The sequence below is a fragment of the Triticum urartu genome, chromosome 7A, assembly GCF_056163025.1.
Source record: "Triticum urartu cultivar PI428250 chromosome 7A, HENAU_Tu73, whole genome shotgun sequence".
Taxonomy (NCBI): Eukaryota; Viridiplantae; Streptophyta; class Magnoliopsida; order Poales; family Poaceae; genus Triticum; species Triticum urartu.
The window spans coordinates 404,451,987-404,470,689 of NC_141879.1; the positions used below are offsets into that span (position 1 = coordinate 404,451,987).

Consider the following 18,703-nt stretch of genomic DNA (forward strand, 5'->3'; position numbering starts at 1 on the left):
GGCGAAGAGTGAAATGATGGTTGCTTCGTCCATCAAACTTAGACTGCGGGGAGGTGGGGTTTTGTGATATGATGGCTCGTTATTGCCGCGGAACGACCGGGGTGACTCTCCGCCTGCATACTGCCTTCTAATTTGGTGGATGGCATTTGGGCCCACGTGCTGCATGGCCCGCATGTTGGTGAACAAAAGTATAACGGCATTTAGGAGAGGGAGGCGTTTCGATGACCTAGGAGGAGCCAGAAGCGGTATTGTATCCATTGTACTAGTAGTAATTGTTTTTCTGGGTAGCTGTAGAGTGTCTCCACTGTACTAGTAGTAATTGTTTCTCTGGGCCCAAGACAAAACAGCCCATCCACCCTAGTAAATATTAAAATCAATTCAAAAGTCCATATATTTACTGAATGAGAGGCGCTACCCACACCCAGCACACCGCCCCCCCAAAAAACCTGGGTGTTCTTCTTCCTCCTCGCTCCCACCCACCTCGTCAGCTCGCTCCACTCGTACCCCCAAATTCCTCACCTCACTCCTACAGAAAACCCCAGCTCCCCTTCTTCCTTACTATTACAGGAAAAACCCCAGCTCCCCTTCTTCTTCACTCACACTACAACTAGGATCGTCATTCGTTACTCTGCTCAAATCCGTGAGCATGATGCGACGCCCTCAAGGAAAATGGAGTCGGCTGACCCCAGCGCCAAGAAGATGAGGCTCCCGCCAGCGGTGATGCCTGTTGTAGATCCCGCACCCCGCAGCGCGGGGAGAAGCGGCAACCCCGCCCCCATCGAATCCCAGGAACCCGTAGAATCTCGGGTGGAGCGCATCAGCAATCTCCCGGACGCTGTCCTTGGGGAGATCATCTCGCTTCTTCCCACCAAGGATTGTTGCCGCACCCAACTCCTCTCAATTCGGTGGCGCACCGTGCCCTTTAATCTCAACTATCGTCAGCTACCTCTCTTCAATGATTTTGAAATACCCAGAGCCATCATCTCCTCCCACCAGGGCTCCGTTCAAAGCCTGTGCATCCCGGCATGCTACCTGAGCAAGCATACCATGCCCTGCATGGCGGACGCCTGGCTGAAATCCCCTGAATTCATAGAACTACAACTGCTTGAGTTCTACTATTCCCGTGGAGAACACCTACCAGATACCGAACGACATCTACCTGTGCCCTCAGCACCGATGTCCATCTCGTGGTTTTCCTCCTCTCTCCACACCGCCACCTTTGCACTGTGCGACCTACCAGACAATCTGGTACTAAACCTTCGACTCTCATTTCTGAAGAAACTTTCACTTGTGCGGGTTCGTATATCGGAGGCCTCATTGCACAGCATCATCCACTCCAGTTGCCCTGCCCTGGAGTGCTTGGTGCTTGTTTTCACAGTTAGAATCGGTTGTCTCCAAATAAAGTCGCCTAACCTTGTGAGAATTGGAATTTGTTTTGACGGAAGGCAGCTCATCATCCAAGATTCCCCTTCACTTCAAAGGTTGATCATTGATTCTAGTTATTCACCGTTGCAAATAACAGTCCTCTCTGCGCCTAAACTAGAGACCTTGGGTGTAATACATGATCTCTGTGCTCATTTCAATATGGTGTTTGGCTCCACAGTTCTTCAGGTACTTTACATTATCATCTACACTTGTTACCATAAGCTGCATTTTAAATTTCTACGCATAAGTTATATGTCATCTTGGAGTACACATTTTGTACTAATATTATGTTCCATGCTCAATGAAGAGTTTCTCCATGGATGGCATGTCAATGGTGCTGGATTCTGTCAAGATCTTATATATCCAAATGAATAGTTTTGATCTGAACAAGATTATTGGCTTGCTGCAATGCTTTCCATGTCTGGAGAAGTTGTCTATAAAGGTGATAATTTCACGCACATTGGAAGCCCGCATATAGTGTACTAGAATTAACCGTTTAGCTGTCGCTCTTTCGACACTCCTTTTTTTAGACCTTAACTATTTTCGATCTTCATGTCTATTTAGGCAATAGGACGGGGTAAGAAAGTTATAACCAAATGATGGATGCGTAAGCATTGGGATTTTCTCACTTCTCATGAGATTCGATTGAAGACAATAATGCTAGAACAATATGTAGCCAACCGTGCAAACACTAGATTTGTCACATTCTTCCTGCTGAATGCGAGGTTACTATTGTCCATTAGGCTTAAGTTTATCAGCAGCATGGTTTTGACGGATGGGTATGTGGAAGAGCAAAAGAGGAGTTTCAGGTGGGCAAAAGATCTTCTGAACGTGTTGGGCTTCTATTTACACCATATTGTGGTCATAATCCAGTAAATTTTACGACCCGGGATGTTCATTCTATGGACCTGACCGAACAATTTGACTGTGACTGCCAAAAACAGTGCTGGAGTTGGATGTTGTTGCCCTTTTCAACCTGGGTTTTTTTGTAAACCTGATGAACAATTAACCCTCATGCTTTTGTACAGTTTGTAAGCTGGAGTTAGATCTTCTTGCCCTTTTCAACTCGGTTGTGACTGTCATATTTTCTTTGAAGCAAGGCAAATGGCTTGCCAGTCGTTTAATTTAGAGTGAAATATTGTAACAACTAACAAATCCCAACCAAGGGAAATAACATCACTCTCGTCGGTTGCTTGAGCTCACTGTGCATTACAGAAGCCAAGTGATTAGCCCCCACCAACACCCACAAACTTATTTCCAACTAGCACATCAAATGGGCTGTAAATTTTCATAGGAAGGGCTGCATGACCATGACATATTTCGATTCTGACATTTGGGACCCACGAGGAAATAGCCTATCCAAGGTGGTGTCAACTTACTAGCCAGTCAACAAACGATTCTGCCTACCGGCCGTTGGATTGACATCCAACATCTGTCGTGTATCTTCTATCTCTTGTCTTCTTCTTCCTCCAGCCACCCAAACCAAACCACCCCGTCGGCTCCGCCTGCTCCCACCTCCCATGGCTGGCTGTGCCTCCGCCGCCCTACCGTACGTACCCTCCAATGTTGGCCAGTCTCTCCCTCTATTTCCCCACACGTCCTGTTATTCTCTGGCGACGTCAGCCCCAACACGCACCCGCACCCGAACCAATCAACCCTCGTACTCCCCTTCGCCTGCGACTGGACCGGCGCATCTTCCACGGCTCCTATTCGTTCCGTCCGAGGCCTCGCCATCATCCTCCGCCTTGCGGCCTTGGTTCGCTCGCCGTGCGCGGTGCACCACCCTCTTGCGTTGTCAACGTCGTCAACAACCGAGAGGAACAAGGAGATGACTGTACGTGGAGAGGATGACAGTAGAGACCCACCAGCGTCATGGCAGTACGCAAGCAAGTGTCTCTATATTACAAGCCCAAAAATATGGTTCCTCCTAATGGTTGGACATCTGGGGCTCACGCCATTGTTTACGTAGTCAATAAACGAGAGAATTACACTACGAGCGGCTGACACCAGGGACCTAGCAGGTCGCGCAGTTTTTTTTAGGAACAAGCAGTTGTTATTTATACTAGTTTTAGCGACGGATCGGGGTAACAACGGGGTTGTGCGGGGGCTGTGGCCCGTCTAGCCAGGGTTTAATCTATGTTTACCACATCATGAGCCCAGTTGTGTTTTTTCTTGCTGAAAATGGCTAGCCCAGTTCTATTTGTTTTTAAAGAAATACCCAAACGAGGCCTACTTTCTTTATCAGCCCTGCTGGGCTGCAAATCTTCAAGACGAGGAGAGTTTCATTCGGTTTGCCCAGAAATGGGTTGTACATTTTTAAAACACATCAAACCAGGAATTAGTTTCAATTTTTTCATTACAAGATTTTAAATTCCATTGATTTTCATGCGTGGACAATTATTTGGATTTTATATTTGTACAAATTATTTTTCAAAATAGTTTGAATGTGAATCGATATTTCGGGATTAAAAACAGTTGACCGCGCCGAAATATGCAAAAAAATCATATACTTTTTAACCGTGGCCACAATATGGGGTGTAATGCTAACAAAAAGAAGATGGGCTCCAAAAAAATTCTTAAGAATTAGCAAATGGGTTGTACATTATTAGAAATAATGCACACGAGAGCACTGACTGTTGTATTTACATCCAACGACTGTCGTGCTTCTTTAATCTCTGCTTTTCCTGCTCCAGCCGATCAAACAAGCGCCGGCGGGACTGCCTGCTCCCTCCTCCCGCGGCCAGCTATGCTGTCGCACAGGCCTCACCGCCCCACCCTACTTCCATCGCTGGCCTAGCCATCCCTCTACTCACCCACACTTGTTGTTATTCTCTGGCAACGGCAGATGAACCAGTAAACCCTCGTACAGTCATACTCCCCTCCGCGTGGGAAACAACTGCCGAGTCTTCCCTGCCTCCGTGCCGTTCCCTTCCTAGGCCTCGCCATCGTCCACCGCCCTGGTGCTCTTGGCGCGGCCTGGTCAGTGTGTTCAATGAACGACATCCATCGGAAGTGGACTGTACATGGAAAGGCTGACAGCTGGGTCCACGGCCACACGCAAGGAAATACCTCCTTATTACGCGCAAAATAATGATTCCTGCAACTGACAGCTAGGACCCACGAGAAGGGCTTCTGTATTTCGCGGAAAAAATGTTCCCCCCGCTGACAGGTCGGACCCACCAGCTATATCTTAGCACGCAAGGAAGTGCCTCCTTATGACGCACAAAAAAATGAATACCCCCTGCTAGCTGGGACCCACCATAGTGGGTGGCTGACTTGTGGGCCTACTAAGTTGACGGGGACAGAGGGCTTTGTCAACTAGTCAATATGAACGATTCTAGCTCCAGTACCTGTACGATGTCCATCCAACGGCCATAGTGCTTCTTCAACCTCTGGTCCTCTTGCTCCAGCCGCCCAAAGCAGCGCCGGTCGTGCCGCCTGCTCCTGCCTCCCGTGGCCGGCTGTGCTGCCGTGGAGGCCTCACGGCCCCCATACTACTCCCACCGCTGGCCAGGCCATCCCTCCACTCACCCACACCCACTGTTATTCTACGGCGACGGCAGCCTCACACCGCAGCCGAACCAGTGAACCCTCATACTCCTCTCCGCGTGGGCATCCGCTGCCGCGTCTTCCCCGGCTCCGTGTCCTCCCCTTCCTAGTCCTCGCCGCCGTCCACCGCCTTGGTGCTCTCGGCGTGGCGTGGTCAATGTGGTCAACGACCGACTTCCATCGAAAGAGTACTGTACATGGAGAGGCTGACAGTTGGGTCCACGGCCACAGCCCAGTTTTTTTGTGATTTGCCAAGTAAGTCGCTTTGCCAGTCCTGTCGGGCTGCAAATCTTTCAAGACGAGGAGAGCTTCATTCGGCTGGCCGAGAAAATGGCCTATCAGTAATGAGAAATGGGCTGTACATTTTTAAAACACATTAAACCGGCAATTAGTTTCAAATTTCTTTTTTTCATTTCAAGATTTTAAATTGCATTGTTTTTTATGTGTGGACAATTTGTTGGATTTCATATTGATATACATTTACTTTTAAAATCAATTTGAATGTGACTCGAAATTTCGGGATTAAAAACAGTTCGAACCGCACCAAAATATGCAAAGTTTCGTATAATTTTTTAACCGTGGCCACAATATGGGCTGTAATGCTAACAAAAAGAATATGGGCTCCAGAAAAACCTTAAGAATTAGCAAATGGGCTGTAAATTATTAGAAATAATGGCAGATGGGTTGTATGCTGTTTTCCACAGATTTGAGGCTTTCCTAAAAGAAGGTTAACGCACAAGCAGTGGTTGTTGGATTTCCATCCAACGGCCGTCGTGCTTCTTCAATCTCTGCTCTTCCTGCTCTAGCCGCTCAAACAAGCGCCGGTGGGACTGCCTGCTCCCTCCTCCCCGCGGCCGGCTCTGCTGCCGCGCAGGCCTCACCGCCCCACCGTACTCCCATCGCTGGCCTAGCCATCCCTCTACTCACCCACACCTGCTGTTATTCTCCAGCGATGGCAGACGAACCAGTGAACCCTCGTACACTCATACTCCCCTTTGCGTGGGAAACAACTGCCGAGTCTTCCCTATCTCCGTGTCGTTCCCTTCCTAGGCCTCCCCGTCGTCCACCGCGCTGGTGCTCTCGGCGCGGCCTAGTCAACGTGGTCAACGACCGACATGCATCTGAAGTGGACTGTATGTGGAGAGGCTGATAGCTGGGTTCACGGCCACGCGCAAGGAAATGCCTCCTTATTACGTGCAAAATAATGATTCCTCCACCTGACATCTGGGACCCACCGTAAGGGCCTCTGTATTTCGTGAAAAAAATGTTACCGCCGTTGACAGCTTGGACCCACCAGCTATATCTTCACACATAAGGAAGTGCCTCCATATTACGCATAAAAAATGAATACTCCCCCTGCTACCTAGGACCCAGTATAGTGGTAGGCTGACTTGTGGGCCTACTAAGTTGATGGGGACGGAGGGCTTTGTCAACTTAGTCAATATGCATGATTCTAGCTCCACTGACTGTACGATGTCCATCCAACGGCTATAGTGCTTCTTCAACCTCTGTCTTCTTGCTCCAGTCGCCCAAACCAGCATCGGTCGTGCCTCGTGCTCCTGCCTCCCCTGGCCGGCTGCGATGCGGCGGAGGCCTCACCGCCCCCTACTACTCCCACGGCTGGCCAGGCCATCCCTCTACTCACCCACACCCTCTGTTATTCTGCGGTGACGGCAGCCTCACGCCGCAGAGAACCAGTGAACCCTCATACTCCTCTACGCGTGGGCATCCTCTGCCGCGTCTTCCCCGGCTCCGTGTCGTCCCCTTCCTAGGCCTCGCCGTCGTCCACCGCCCTGGTGCTCTCGGCGCGGCGTGGTCAACGTGGTCAAGGAACGGCTTCCATCGGACATGGACTGTACGTGGAGAGGCTGGCAGCTGGGTCCACGGCCGCAGCAAGGAAGTGCCTCCTTATTACGTGCAAAATAATTATTCCTCCACCTGCCAGCGGGGACCCACCGGATTTGCCGCCGTATTTCACGAAAAAAAGGTTTCCCCCTGACTGTTGGGACCCACCAGCTACATCTTCGCACGCAAGGAAGTGCGTCTGGGCAAAAAAAATGATTCGCCCCCCTGACTGCTGGGACCCACCAGCTACATCTTCGCACGCAAGGAAGTGCCTAACAGTCGGGATCCACCTGGTCAAAGCGTACATAGCGTTGTCATTCTGGTCACGAACGTGTATGTACATACTGCTTGATGTAGAGGCGTGCATGTGTCGTAGTAGAGGCGCGCACGTAGCATGTACACGTACGTACAGCGGCCAGTGTGCAAGAAAGAAAATACAGCCACGTACATACATACGGGCAGGGTCTCAAACGCCTACTCGCGCATACGTACGGCCAGGGCTCGTGTGCATGGCTGGGTCGGAATGGAGAAACAGTGTCGTCGTCGTGTTCATGGGGAGCCAACCGGCTAGGTCGGAACGGAATGCGTCGTTGTGTTCATCGGGAGGGCTTAGACGGAACAGCCAATGGAAACGAGGCCTGGCGTACCGCGGAACGGAGGAAACGGCCTTGTGTTCGACTAGCCACATTCGAAACAGGATCATGTTCATCCGGAGGGGTCTGGCGTACCACAAAATGGAGGAAACGGACCTCCTACGGTTGAAACGGGGTCCTGTTGATCGGGAGGGGTGTGGCGTACCGCAAAACGGAGGAAACAAACTTGTGTTGGAGCGCTACGGTCGAAACGGGTGTCCCTCCACCATCGATCCCCTCCAGCCTCCACGGGCTACTGTTCATCTACCGTCGACCTCCTCCAGCCTCCACCTGCGATTGTTCATCCACGGGCTCCTGTTCAACCACCCCTCCATGGGCTACTGTTCATCCTTCCCTCCACCATCTAATGTTCATCCTGCCCTCCATGGGGTGGTCCTGTTCATCCGACCCTCCACGAGGTCCTGTTCATCCAGCCCCAACCGGCTCGATCGACCGGGGTACTGTTCATCCAGAGGCAACGCCATGGGGTCCTGTTCACCCACCCCCACCGGGAACTATTCATCCAACCCCCCCCCCCCCACGCGCAATGCTCACTATTCATCCAGAGGCAGCATCGATCGGCTTCAGTTAGCACTAGTAGCGAAGGAATCGCTCGATCGGGTTTAGTTAACAGCCATCGATCGATCGCTTGGGTTCAGTAACGCGTAGCCTGCAGTGCAATCGCTCGGGTTCAATTAGAGCCCAACGCCTCGCACACACACGTGTACATACAAGATAAACGCGCATCGCTCGGCCCCCGACCACCCACCGTAACCGGGGACTCCCCGATATTTTCCGCGCCCTGGCTTCTACCACAGTTTTTTCCATCATGGATGGCCCAAAGAATGTCATGCAGATGCGTCTCCGGCCCGCCCAGGACGAAAAGCCCATTTTCTCTCCTGATTTTTTGTCATAGAAGTAGGACCCCACCACATCTATGATGATACCGGGTTTTGTCACAATTATCGTCTTAGAAGTGTCATAGGTATGACAGAAAAAATTTCGTTCGGCCCAAAATGTCACGGATGTGTCTTTTTTTGTAGTGCCATTTGTCTAAACTGAATTCGCTAGGTGGAGGCCCGGCACGAAATTATCCTTCGTATATCCTTAATCAATTTGTTGTTGTTTTTTATCCACTCAAATGTGGCGGTTATACAGTTTCCATAGGCTTGCAACTAAGTTGATGGTCCTGACCTGTTCAATTTCTTTTCCTGGTTCAGGGAGTGCCCTATAGATCTCAAAGAGGCAATATCTAGCATCTATTTTGCTGCTCATAGGTGTTCAAATTTTCCTGAACTGATGCAAGTCCAAATGATGTTTATGACTAAATATGGGAAATAATTTGTTGCTACAACTGCAGAGCTTATGCCAGACTGTGGGGTCAACCGGCAGGTCATATTCCAACTTCCATGATAAAAAGTAATCTATTTATGTTACTTAACCATTAGAATGATGATGAAACAATTCGAATTAATACCTATGCAGATAATTGAACTACTTTCTATCTGTCCTCCTCCAGTAGATATAAAGATGAAACTATTGAAGGTGATTGCTGAGGAGCATGAGATCGACTGGGATCCATCAGCAATAGAGACGGAATATCTTAAACCCCATGAAGATCTATTGGTTAGTGTTCACATACAAGAAACTGTGGTTGGTTCATTATTTTGAATCTCACCTTGCAATATGTTTCCTTTCATTAGAATGGGCCAACCTACTTCAGTGGTTCAACGCTACCACTTCCAAATGAGAAACATGTGGAAACAGTAGCTGCAAGTGCCATTGACGAACCTGATGAAGATTATGAGGACTCGCTTGATTTGCCTGAAGTTCCTAAAGCAGTAATTTGCGCAGCTTCTGGTACTCAATCAAGCCCAGATTTAGGTCCACAAGTACAAAGCTCACTGTTGTCTGCTCATGAATTCTCAAACCCATCTGACTTGGAAGAGAATCCAACAGCTGATGCTGCGTTCTATAATAATTATCTAAAAGGTTCAGAAGCCTTAGTTTCTCCATCATTATCTTAGCCAAATATGCCATCTTTGCCAGATGAAAAGAAGAAATTTGTTCCTTTTGTCTCTTCCCCACCATTTGCTTCTGCTTCTTCTATGGAGAGAAGTGACTTGATTCCCGTAAATTCTCCAACTCATCCAGTGAAGCCAACAGAGCAAGAATTCTTCACAAGGACAATCGATGAAGTGACCTCTCCCCAAACACCTAAAGATTTCAACATATTCTCGAAGCGTCCAGAACAGGTGCATTTGATCTCTCCTATAGAGAGGAGGGAAAATGTTGATATGGATGATGTGCTTTCAGCAGCCCAAACAGCTGCTGAATTAGCAAAGCAAGCTGCATCGGCAGCCCGTGCTGCTGCAAACCTTGTGAAACTGTGCATCGCCGATCTAAAGAAGAATACAAGGGTTTATGAGAGCCACAGTGATGGTAGCCAAGAGGAAAGTCATCATCAAACTGAGGTGACCCAGAAACTGGTATTTGATCATCAGGACTCCTTTTCGAATGACTTTGAGGATTATGCACCATCTCATGTGCCTGAGAGATCGGAGGATGATCCATTCTCCTATCCCAACATGTTCTCGTCGAAGCCTTGAGTTGTAGTTAACTGCAAATTAGTTGTTGAGCCTGGTCTGAAGTCGTTGCGGTCATGTTGCTTGTGAAGTTGTTTAGTCCCCTAAGTGTTTGGGTATTTCTCGGAGAATTATGTGTATGCTGATTTGATGCAGAAAAAGGAGTCTGCAGAATTCTGTGTATGCTGAGTTGATGAGAGCTTTGAGCTCCTCCAGTTGAGCATCCATCTTGGTGTAGATGAAGTTTTTCGTGGCATCGAGCTCATCGTCGTGGTTGTAAATCGAATAGAAGTGATCTGCCTATCCATCACAAGACTCAAGCAAAAGTGAGTAGGAAATGAGATAAACAATACCAAGATACTTTTTCCCAAAGTTGAGGATGTATCTCGTGTCTCTCAATGTGAGATGAAAAAATAGTGGAATTGGTACTGGACTTGTTCACTTACACCTACAAAGTAAAGCTTATCGAGTGGCTTGGTTAGGACAAGTGGCACAAAATTCAAGAAAATTGAAGTCCAAGATATTGTAAATGTTGAAATAAATCCAAAGAACTCAAAATGAAAAGCAAGTGATCAAAAATATAGTGGAGGACAATAATGAAAAACACACAGTGGGATAATGGGGCGTGTGCAACTATAGGGATGAGCAATACAAATTGCCTAACGAAGACTAAGCTCGTGTTGCACAAACACTAGGAGAGCACTAGCTTGATTGCACACTTGGGCACGATTCACCACTTTGCACCAACCTATATGCATGCAAGCAAAATGTTTCCAATTCCATGTATCCTCATGCATAAGCATCTCTTTTCATGCTCAACTGTCTTTTGCTTATAAGTGATGTAGGGTGGAAACCCTAGAGCCGATCTTTCGCGAAATGGAGAGAATCATACGAAGAACACGTGGGGGAAACACGAGAGAAAGACACTCAAATCAACGAGAACAATCACACATGTGCTAGATCCATGAACATAAAGAGTGATACAAGATCCAAACGCAACAAAGGACGATACAAGAGGCAGTAGTTCTTCTCCACGAGGAGGTCTTGAGGGGTCTTCCCATGAGGGGTATTGAACCCATTTGGGGGATCTTCTTCGTAGAGGTCGCGGTCTCCGAAGGAGAAAGTATCAAATGGATGAGCAAAGCTCTGTATCTCAAATGAACTAAACCTATGCTAACCCTAGAAAGAGGGAGGAGAAGGAGTATAAATAGTCTATGGGTGAAGGGGTACATGCGCCTCGGCCCTTTCACTATGCGCAGACAGGAGGAGCTGGACGTTCGGGCGTCGGGCCGGATGTCCGGGCCTTCACGAGGAGCCGGATGTCCGGTTGGAGGGCCGGATGTCTGGGCTAGCAGGGCCATTTTGGTACAGTTCTGTGAAGGAGGGCCGGATTTCCAGGCCAGGCACCGAATGTCTGGGGTCATCGGGACGGATGTCTGGGCCCTGTAGCACTGCAGCTGCTGGGTTGCGGCTGTGTGGGCGTCTTAGGGGGCAGGATGTCTGGGCCCTGGGAGCTGCTCTTGGTTCTTTTAGTTCCTCTTCATCCTTGTATTTGGGGACTTGTCCATCTTCACGTGCATCCTCGAGGGGGCCTTCTTGGTACCTAATTATGCACAACATTTCGGACTTAGGTAGTAGCCATGTCTCGAGTGGGTCATATGAAATATCACTAAGGAGAGATGTCACCTCGGTCTCGAGAGCTCTAGCTCGTGCTCATGTCATCGGTCTCTTTGGCACTTGATGAGACGATGGTAGGTCCATGGGGATGACCGTAGGATGCTCCGCGTCAATAAGCTTTTGATATTTCTTTCTCTTTCTTAAAAGCTTTTTGTATTATTTTTGCTCTTCTCATCCTTTCCACTATGTTTATTGAGCCTCAACCACATACATGAGACAAGTATCACAAGATATGCACGGGACCAAGCAATTACACTATATGATATATCAAATGATGCAACAATATGATATCGGATCACTATGGTGCACAAGTTTTCACGAAGCCCGGCAATACTCAGATAGCTAGTCTCAATAGGTATGGAGATAATAGCAAAGATGGTGGGGCCATCAAAGTGTAATGGCAAGGAAGGAAAAGTATATGATGGAATGGATACCTTCGTCACACTTAACCTTTCATGAAGTCGGGGGGTAACCGGCCTTGCTTCTAGTTGAAGATGGTCTCAAAGAATGGACGATCGTCGTCGGTTGCGGAAGCTCGTGGTGGATGTAGTCGATGGAATGGTACAAGTGTCTAGTGGTGGATGAAGATGTAACCGTCCCTAAGTAGCTGAAACACCTTAGGAGACTCAAATCACAACTCAAACAACCACAAATGCAATAAGAACCAAAATGGGTTAGTTACGAAAGTATTATGTGGTTGTGCAGAAGTTATGGCGGAGGGCCTATGCAAAGATGTCAAAATTCGAAAAAAAATAGGATGGCAAATGATGGTGTTAGCATTTTTTGCGGGATGGAGGATGTCAGTAGCTAGAAAATGAGCTACAGAACGTGAAAATCGGACTCCGGATGAATTAGTTATGGCCAAAATGATTTTTAAAAGTGTGCTAAAACTGGGGTTGCGGGTGCCCGGGGTGGTCAAGGAAGTTGGGCGGAGAAGTGGCCCGGGGGTCCGGGTGACCGGGGGTAAGGGATGTGGGCGCCCAGGGTGGTCAGGGAGTTTGGGCGAAAGTTGCCTGGGGGTCCACGTGCCCGGGGAAAAGGGGGCCGGGTACCCGGGGTACCCCGAGAAGACTATTTTGAGCAAAATTTCGGATCTCGAACTAGGTGCGGAAGAACTTGATTTCAGACTCCAAATTGGATGGGGAAAAGGAAAAATTGGGGCTAGGGAACGCCAAGGGAGGTAGATCCACTTGCCAAACACTAGATCCACGGATCAAAATGAACAAAAACTCACAAGTACCAACAAAATGCAAGAAATTTTTTGAGGCTCTTGTTGTGGAGAATTTTTGAATTGGGACAAAAACACGCAAAATTAGGCTAGGAAATGGTGGGGGGACTCCAAATTCTTGATAAACATGGCTCTAGATACCAATATGTTGTAGGGTGGAGACCCTAACTGGAGATCTTTCACGAATTGGAGGGGGATCCACGAAGAACGCGAAGAACGGAAGGGGAAATCACAAGAGGTTCACTCAAGAACAAGTCCAATCACACATCCACTAGACTAAAATCCATACAAGATCCACAAAGGTACATTGATGTAGGGTAGGAACCCTAATCGCCCGATCTTTCACGAAAGGAGCAGATCTCGCGAAGAACACGAGGAACACGAGGGGGGAACGAGGGAAAACACGAGAGGAAACACTAAACCAACACAAATAGTTCACATGTGTGCTAGATCCTCGAGTACATAAGGAAAGATACATGATCCACAGACAACTAAGGACGATACAAGGGTAGCCGGTCTTCTCCATGAGGAGGTCTTGAGTTCTTCCCTAAAAGGGGTCTTGAATCCTCTTGGGGGATCTTCTCCGGTGGAGGCTCAAATCTACGAGGAGAAGGTATCCAAGTGGATGAGCAAAGCTCTCTCACAAAATATGAGCTAATCCTTTGCTAACCCTAGAAAGGAGGAGGAAGAGGTCTATATATAGTATTAGTGTAAAAGGGGGCGAAAAAGGGGGGTACATGGGCTGCGGCCCAACACATGGCAGCGCACAGGTGCCGGACGTCCGGGAGTCACCGGTCGTCCAGAGGCTCGCGAGGGTCCGGACGTCCAGTGCATGTCGGACGTCCGTAAGTTCGGCTCGGGTGGGCTTCTATCGGACGTCCGGTCGGGGTCGGACGTCCGGGCGTCGGTCGTCCGTTGGACTCCAGAAATCCGTAGATTTGGCTCGGGTGCAGTGGCGTCAGTCATCCGGAGAGGGCCGGATGTCCGGAGCCTGGAGATCGTCAGACGTCTGGTCCTGGCCGGTCGTCCGGAGCCTGTAGCTTCTTCTTCATCACTTCTTCTTCTCCGTCTTCACGTCCATCTTCCTCTTCTTATTCTCCTTGCTCCTTAGCTTCTCCATGGTACCTGAGTATGCATGATGTGTCCGTATGAGGTAGTAGACATGTCTCATGTGCATCGAAGTGGAAATGTGAGAGGAGCGATGTCAGCTCGGTTTCGATAGCTCTTGCACGTGCTCGTGTCATGGGTCCAAGAGGTGTCGTAAGAGATGTAGGTGGGTCCATGGGGATGGCCTTGGGATGCTACGCAGCATCTCCCCTCCCTTGGGTAATATCCGTCCTCGGATCAAATTCTTCATCACCATGGAAGGGCGAGAGGTCCTTGACATTGAAGATATCGCTCACGTTGTACTTGTCACGCGGGAGGTCGATCTCGTAAGCGTTGTCGTTGTAGCGTGCGAGCACCTTGAAGGGTCTATCCGCTCGTGATCGAAGTTTGGACTTGCATTCTTGGGGAAAGCAGTCCTTCCGAAGGTGGAGCCACATGAGATCTCCGGTGTTGAATACCATATGTTGCTTGTTGAAGTTGAGCTTGGTCGCAAGGCGTTGAACTTGGCACTCGATGGTGCTTCTTGTATCTTCATGCACCTTCTTGAGATGTGTCACTCGTGCACTTGCGTCCAAACTGATGCGCTCTTGGAGTGGTAGAGGAAGAATGTCCAATGGTGACAATGGGTTGAATCCGTAGACGACCATGAAGGGGGACTTGCCGGTAGTTGAGTGTCTTGCGCGATTGTAGGTGTACTCGGTGATCGGTAGGCACGGTTGCAAGATTTCCCTACAAAATATATGTGCAATATGTGAAGTATCGTCTATCTTGTGGCAAGATATGAAATGAGCCGTGTTGGAGAATTGGTTGACAACAACAAACACAGAATCCTTTACATTCCTATTTCTAGGCAACCCAAGCACAAAATCCCTACTAAAATCCTCCATGGTTGATATGGAATTGGAAGTGGCATGTAAAGGCCAAGATATTGAGCTTTGCACTTAGCTTGGCGACATGTAGAGTATTGGTTGGTGAAGCGGTTGACGTCGTGAAGCATCATGGGCCAAGCGTGGTGCTTCGAGAGCGTAGCAAGTGTCTTGTCGTGTCCAAAGTGGATGAGTAGTTGAACTTTCCATTGGATCTCCTTAGGTTCCTCGGGGTTGACCCGGGATGGAACCTTGTTCGGAAACGGGGCTCAGGGGATGAAGTCCATGCGGTGCTCGATGTCTCGAAGTGGAGGTAGTCCCGGAGGTAGCTCGTCAGGGAAAACATCGTGAAATTCCTGCAAAAGAGAAGAGAACACTAGAGGAAGAGTGTGATGGGTGTTAGCTTTTGGTGCCTCGTCGTTGCACGAAAGGTCATAGTGCATGACACTAGATGTGTTCCCACACACTTCTCTCATCTCACGTGTGGTGGCAAATAGAATGAAGTACTTCTTGTCGCTCATCGTGGAGTCGCTCAATTTGGGCTTGTGGCGCTCACTTTCTTTTTGGTGGTTCACTCTCTCACTATTTCTCCACGATGGGTGGCTTGCTTGTCGGTAATCACTTGGCTTGGATACATGGGGTGAAGTGCGTACTCCTTTCCCTTCATCTTGAAGATGTAGTGGTTCGTTCGGCCATTGTGGATGACTCCTCTATCAAATTGCCATGGGCGTCCAAGAAGAAGGTGGCAAACGGACATTGGAATGACATCACACTCCAAAGTATCTTCATAGGCGCCGATTTTGAAGGAGACTTGTACTCGATGCTCAACTTGGATAGTGCCTGAGTCGCTAAGCCATTGCACTTCATATGGATGTGGGTGCTTCGTCTTGGGCAATTGGAGCTTGGAACAAAGTTCTTCACTTGCGAGGTTATGACAACTCCCTCCATCGATGATGACCTTGACGGATCTTCCATTGATGCCGGTTGCTACCTCTTGAGCACTGCGTTGGATTTCCCCGAAGAGGAACGGATGATGCAGCAAAGTAGCGTAAGTATTTCCCTCAGTTTTTGAGAACCAAGGTATCAATCCAGTAGGAGGCAACGCTCGAGTCCCTCGTACCTACACAAAAACAATAGCTCAATGCAACCAACGCGCTTAGGGGTTGTCAATCCCTTCACAATCACTTACGAAAGTGAGATCTGATAGAGATGATAAATAATATTTTTGGTATTTTTGGTATAGAGATGCAAAGTAAATAAAGTAAAAGCACAGTAAAAGCAAAGCAATAATAAAGTGATGGAGATTGATATGATGAGAAAGAGACCCGGGGGGCATAGGTTTCACTAGTGGCTTCTCTCAAGAGCATAAGTATTCTACGGTGGGTGAACAAATTACTGTTGAGCAATTGACAGAATTTAGCATAGTTATGAGAATATCTAGGTATGATCATCTATATAGGCATCACATCAGAGACAAGTAGACCGAAACGATTCTGCATCTACTACTATTACTCCACTCATCAACCGCTATCCAGCATGCATCTAGAGTATTAAGTTAAAAACAGAGTAACGCCTTAAGCAAGATGACATGATGTAGAGGGATAGTTTCATGCAATATGATAAAAAAAACCATCTTGTTATCCTCGATGGCAACGATACAATACGTGCCTTGCTGCCCCTTCTGTCACTGGGAAAGGACACCGCAAGATCGAACCCAAAGCTAAGCACTTCTCCCATGGCAAGAACAACCAATCTAGTAGGCCAAACCAAACTGATAATTCAAAGAGACTTGCAAAGATAACCAATCATACATAAAAGAATTCAGAGAAGATTCAAATATTATTCATAGATAGACTTGATCATAAACCCACAATTCATCGGTCTCAACAAACACACCGCAAAAAGAAGATTACATCGAATAGATCTCCACGAGAGAGGGGGAGAACATTGTATTGAGATCCAAAAAGAGAGAAGAAGCCATCTAGCTACTAGCTATGGACCCGTAGGTCTGAAGTAAACTACTCACACTTCATTGGAGGGGCTTGGATGATGATGTAGAAGCCCTCCGTGATCGATGCCTCCTCCGGCGGAGCTCCGGAATAGGCCCCAAGATGGGATCTCGTGGATACAGAAAGTTGCGGCGGTGGAATTAGGTTTTTGGCTCCGTTCCCGATCGTTTGGGGGTATGTGGATATATATAGGAGGAAGAAGTACATCGGTGGAGCTTCGAGGGGCCCACGAGGCAGGGGGCGCGCCCTAGGGGGGGCACGCCCCCTACCCTCGTGACTACCTTGTGGCTTTCTTGACGGAGGGTCCAATTCTCCTGTATCTTATCTGATGAGAAAATCACGTTTCCGAAGGTTTCATTCCGTTTGGACTCCGTTTGATATTCCTTTTCTTCGAAACCCTAAAATAGGCAAAAAAAACAGCAATTTGGGCTGGGCCTCCGGTTAATAGGTTAGTCCCAAAAATAATATAAAAGTGGATAATAAATCCCAATAATGTCTAAAACAGTAGATAATATAGCATGGAGCAATCAAAAATTATAGATACGTTGGAGACGTGTCACCGGCCTTGGTATGGAATATGTGGCATCTTTGGTCTTCTTCTTGTTGATGTTGAAGAGTCAAGACCTTGGAGACAACGAGAGCGGGACTTGAATCACCGTCACAAAAGACTTGAGTCTCTTCCTCTTCGGTCACGTGCCGGTGCATTGCCACTTGCTCAAGTGCTTTCATCTCCTCATCACTCATGGAGTCGTATGTACCATCATCGTGGAGGATCATGTTTTGCTTGTTGGTACACTCAAAGGACTTGTGTCCTCGATCGCCGCATGTGAAGCATTTGGAAGAACTTGTCTTGACAGTCTCATCGGTTGGGGTATATGATGATGAAGCTCTCGGCTTGAAGTTTCTTGTAGGAGGAGGATGACTCGGGGTAGTCGAAGATGTTGGAGTTGTTGAAGGTTGGGTGTTGGAGAAGTCGTAGGACTTGGATGAGAACTTGGCATACTTGAAATCGTCTTGCACTTGATGTTCCGCTTTTGTAGCTTGATGCATGAGCTCGATGAGGTTAGAGTATGGTTGGAAGTCGGCGATCTTCTTGATAGGATGGTTGAGTCCATTCAAGAAATGTGACATAGTTTGCTCATCATCTTCCGTGACGTTGGCTCTTATCTTGGCAATCTCCATCTCCTTGTAGTACTCTTCAACGCTCTTGGTTCCTTGCTTGAGTAGTTGGAGTTTCTTGAAGAGGTCCCGGTTGTAGTAGGTACATGCTCTCATGACATCCTTCATTTGCGCCCAAGTAGTGATGGGTGGTTCCCCTCTTGCCTCTCGGCGCTCGATAACTTGTTCCCACCAAATGAAGACATAGTCTTAGAACTCAAGGGATGCCATTGCGATCTTCTTCTCTTCTTCATAGTTGTGCAAATGGAAGATTTTGTCAACCTTCAATGCGCATGAAATATACTCTTCGGGGTCGTTGCTTCCGTTAAACTTGGGCATGGTGAACTTGAGCTTGCCGTAGCGTTGTTCTTCATTGTGTTGGGGTCGGGGATGATGACGCCCGTGTTGTAGGTGATTGTCAAGCTCGTGTTGCTCTTGGTGAGAAGGGTTGTCAACCTCATGTTGCTCTTGTCATGGAGGATTTCCATTGTAGTCATGCTCTTGATGAACTTGATGTTGTTGGCGAGCCTGTGGAGGAGCTTGTCGAGCTCGAGGAGGAACTTGACAATGCATGCAAGCTTGAAATCTTCGTTCTTGAACTTCTTCGCGAAGTGCTTCTTCA

The 18,703-nt window shown here is 48.1% G+C and overlaps 1 pseudogene; it reads left to right on the plus strand.

Moving 5' to 3' along the window:
• Window positions 1-10,060, plus strand: part of LOC125520108 (uncharacterized) — a 128,090-nt pseudogene extending 118,030 nt beyond the window's left edge.
• Window positions 10,061-18,703: the final 8,643 nt, after the last annotated feature.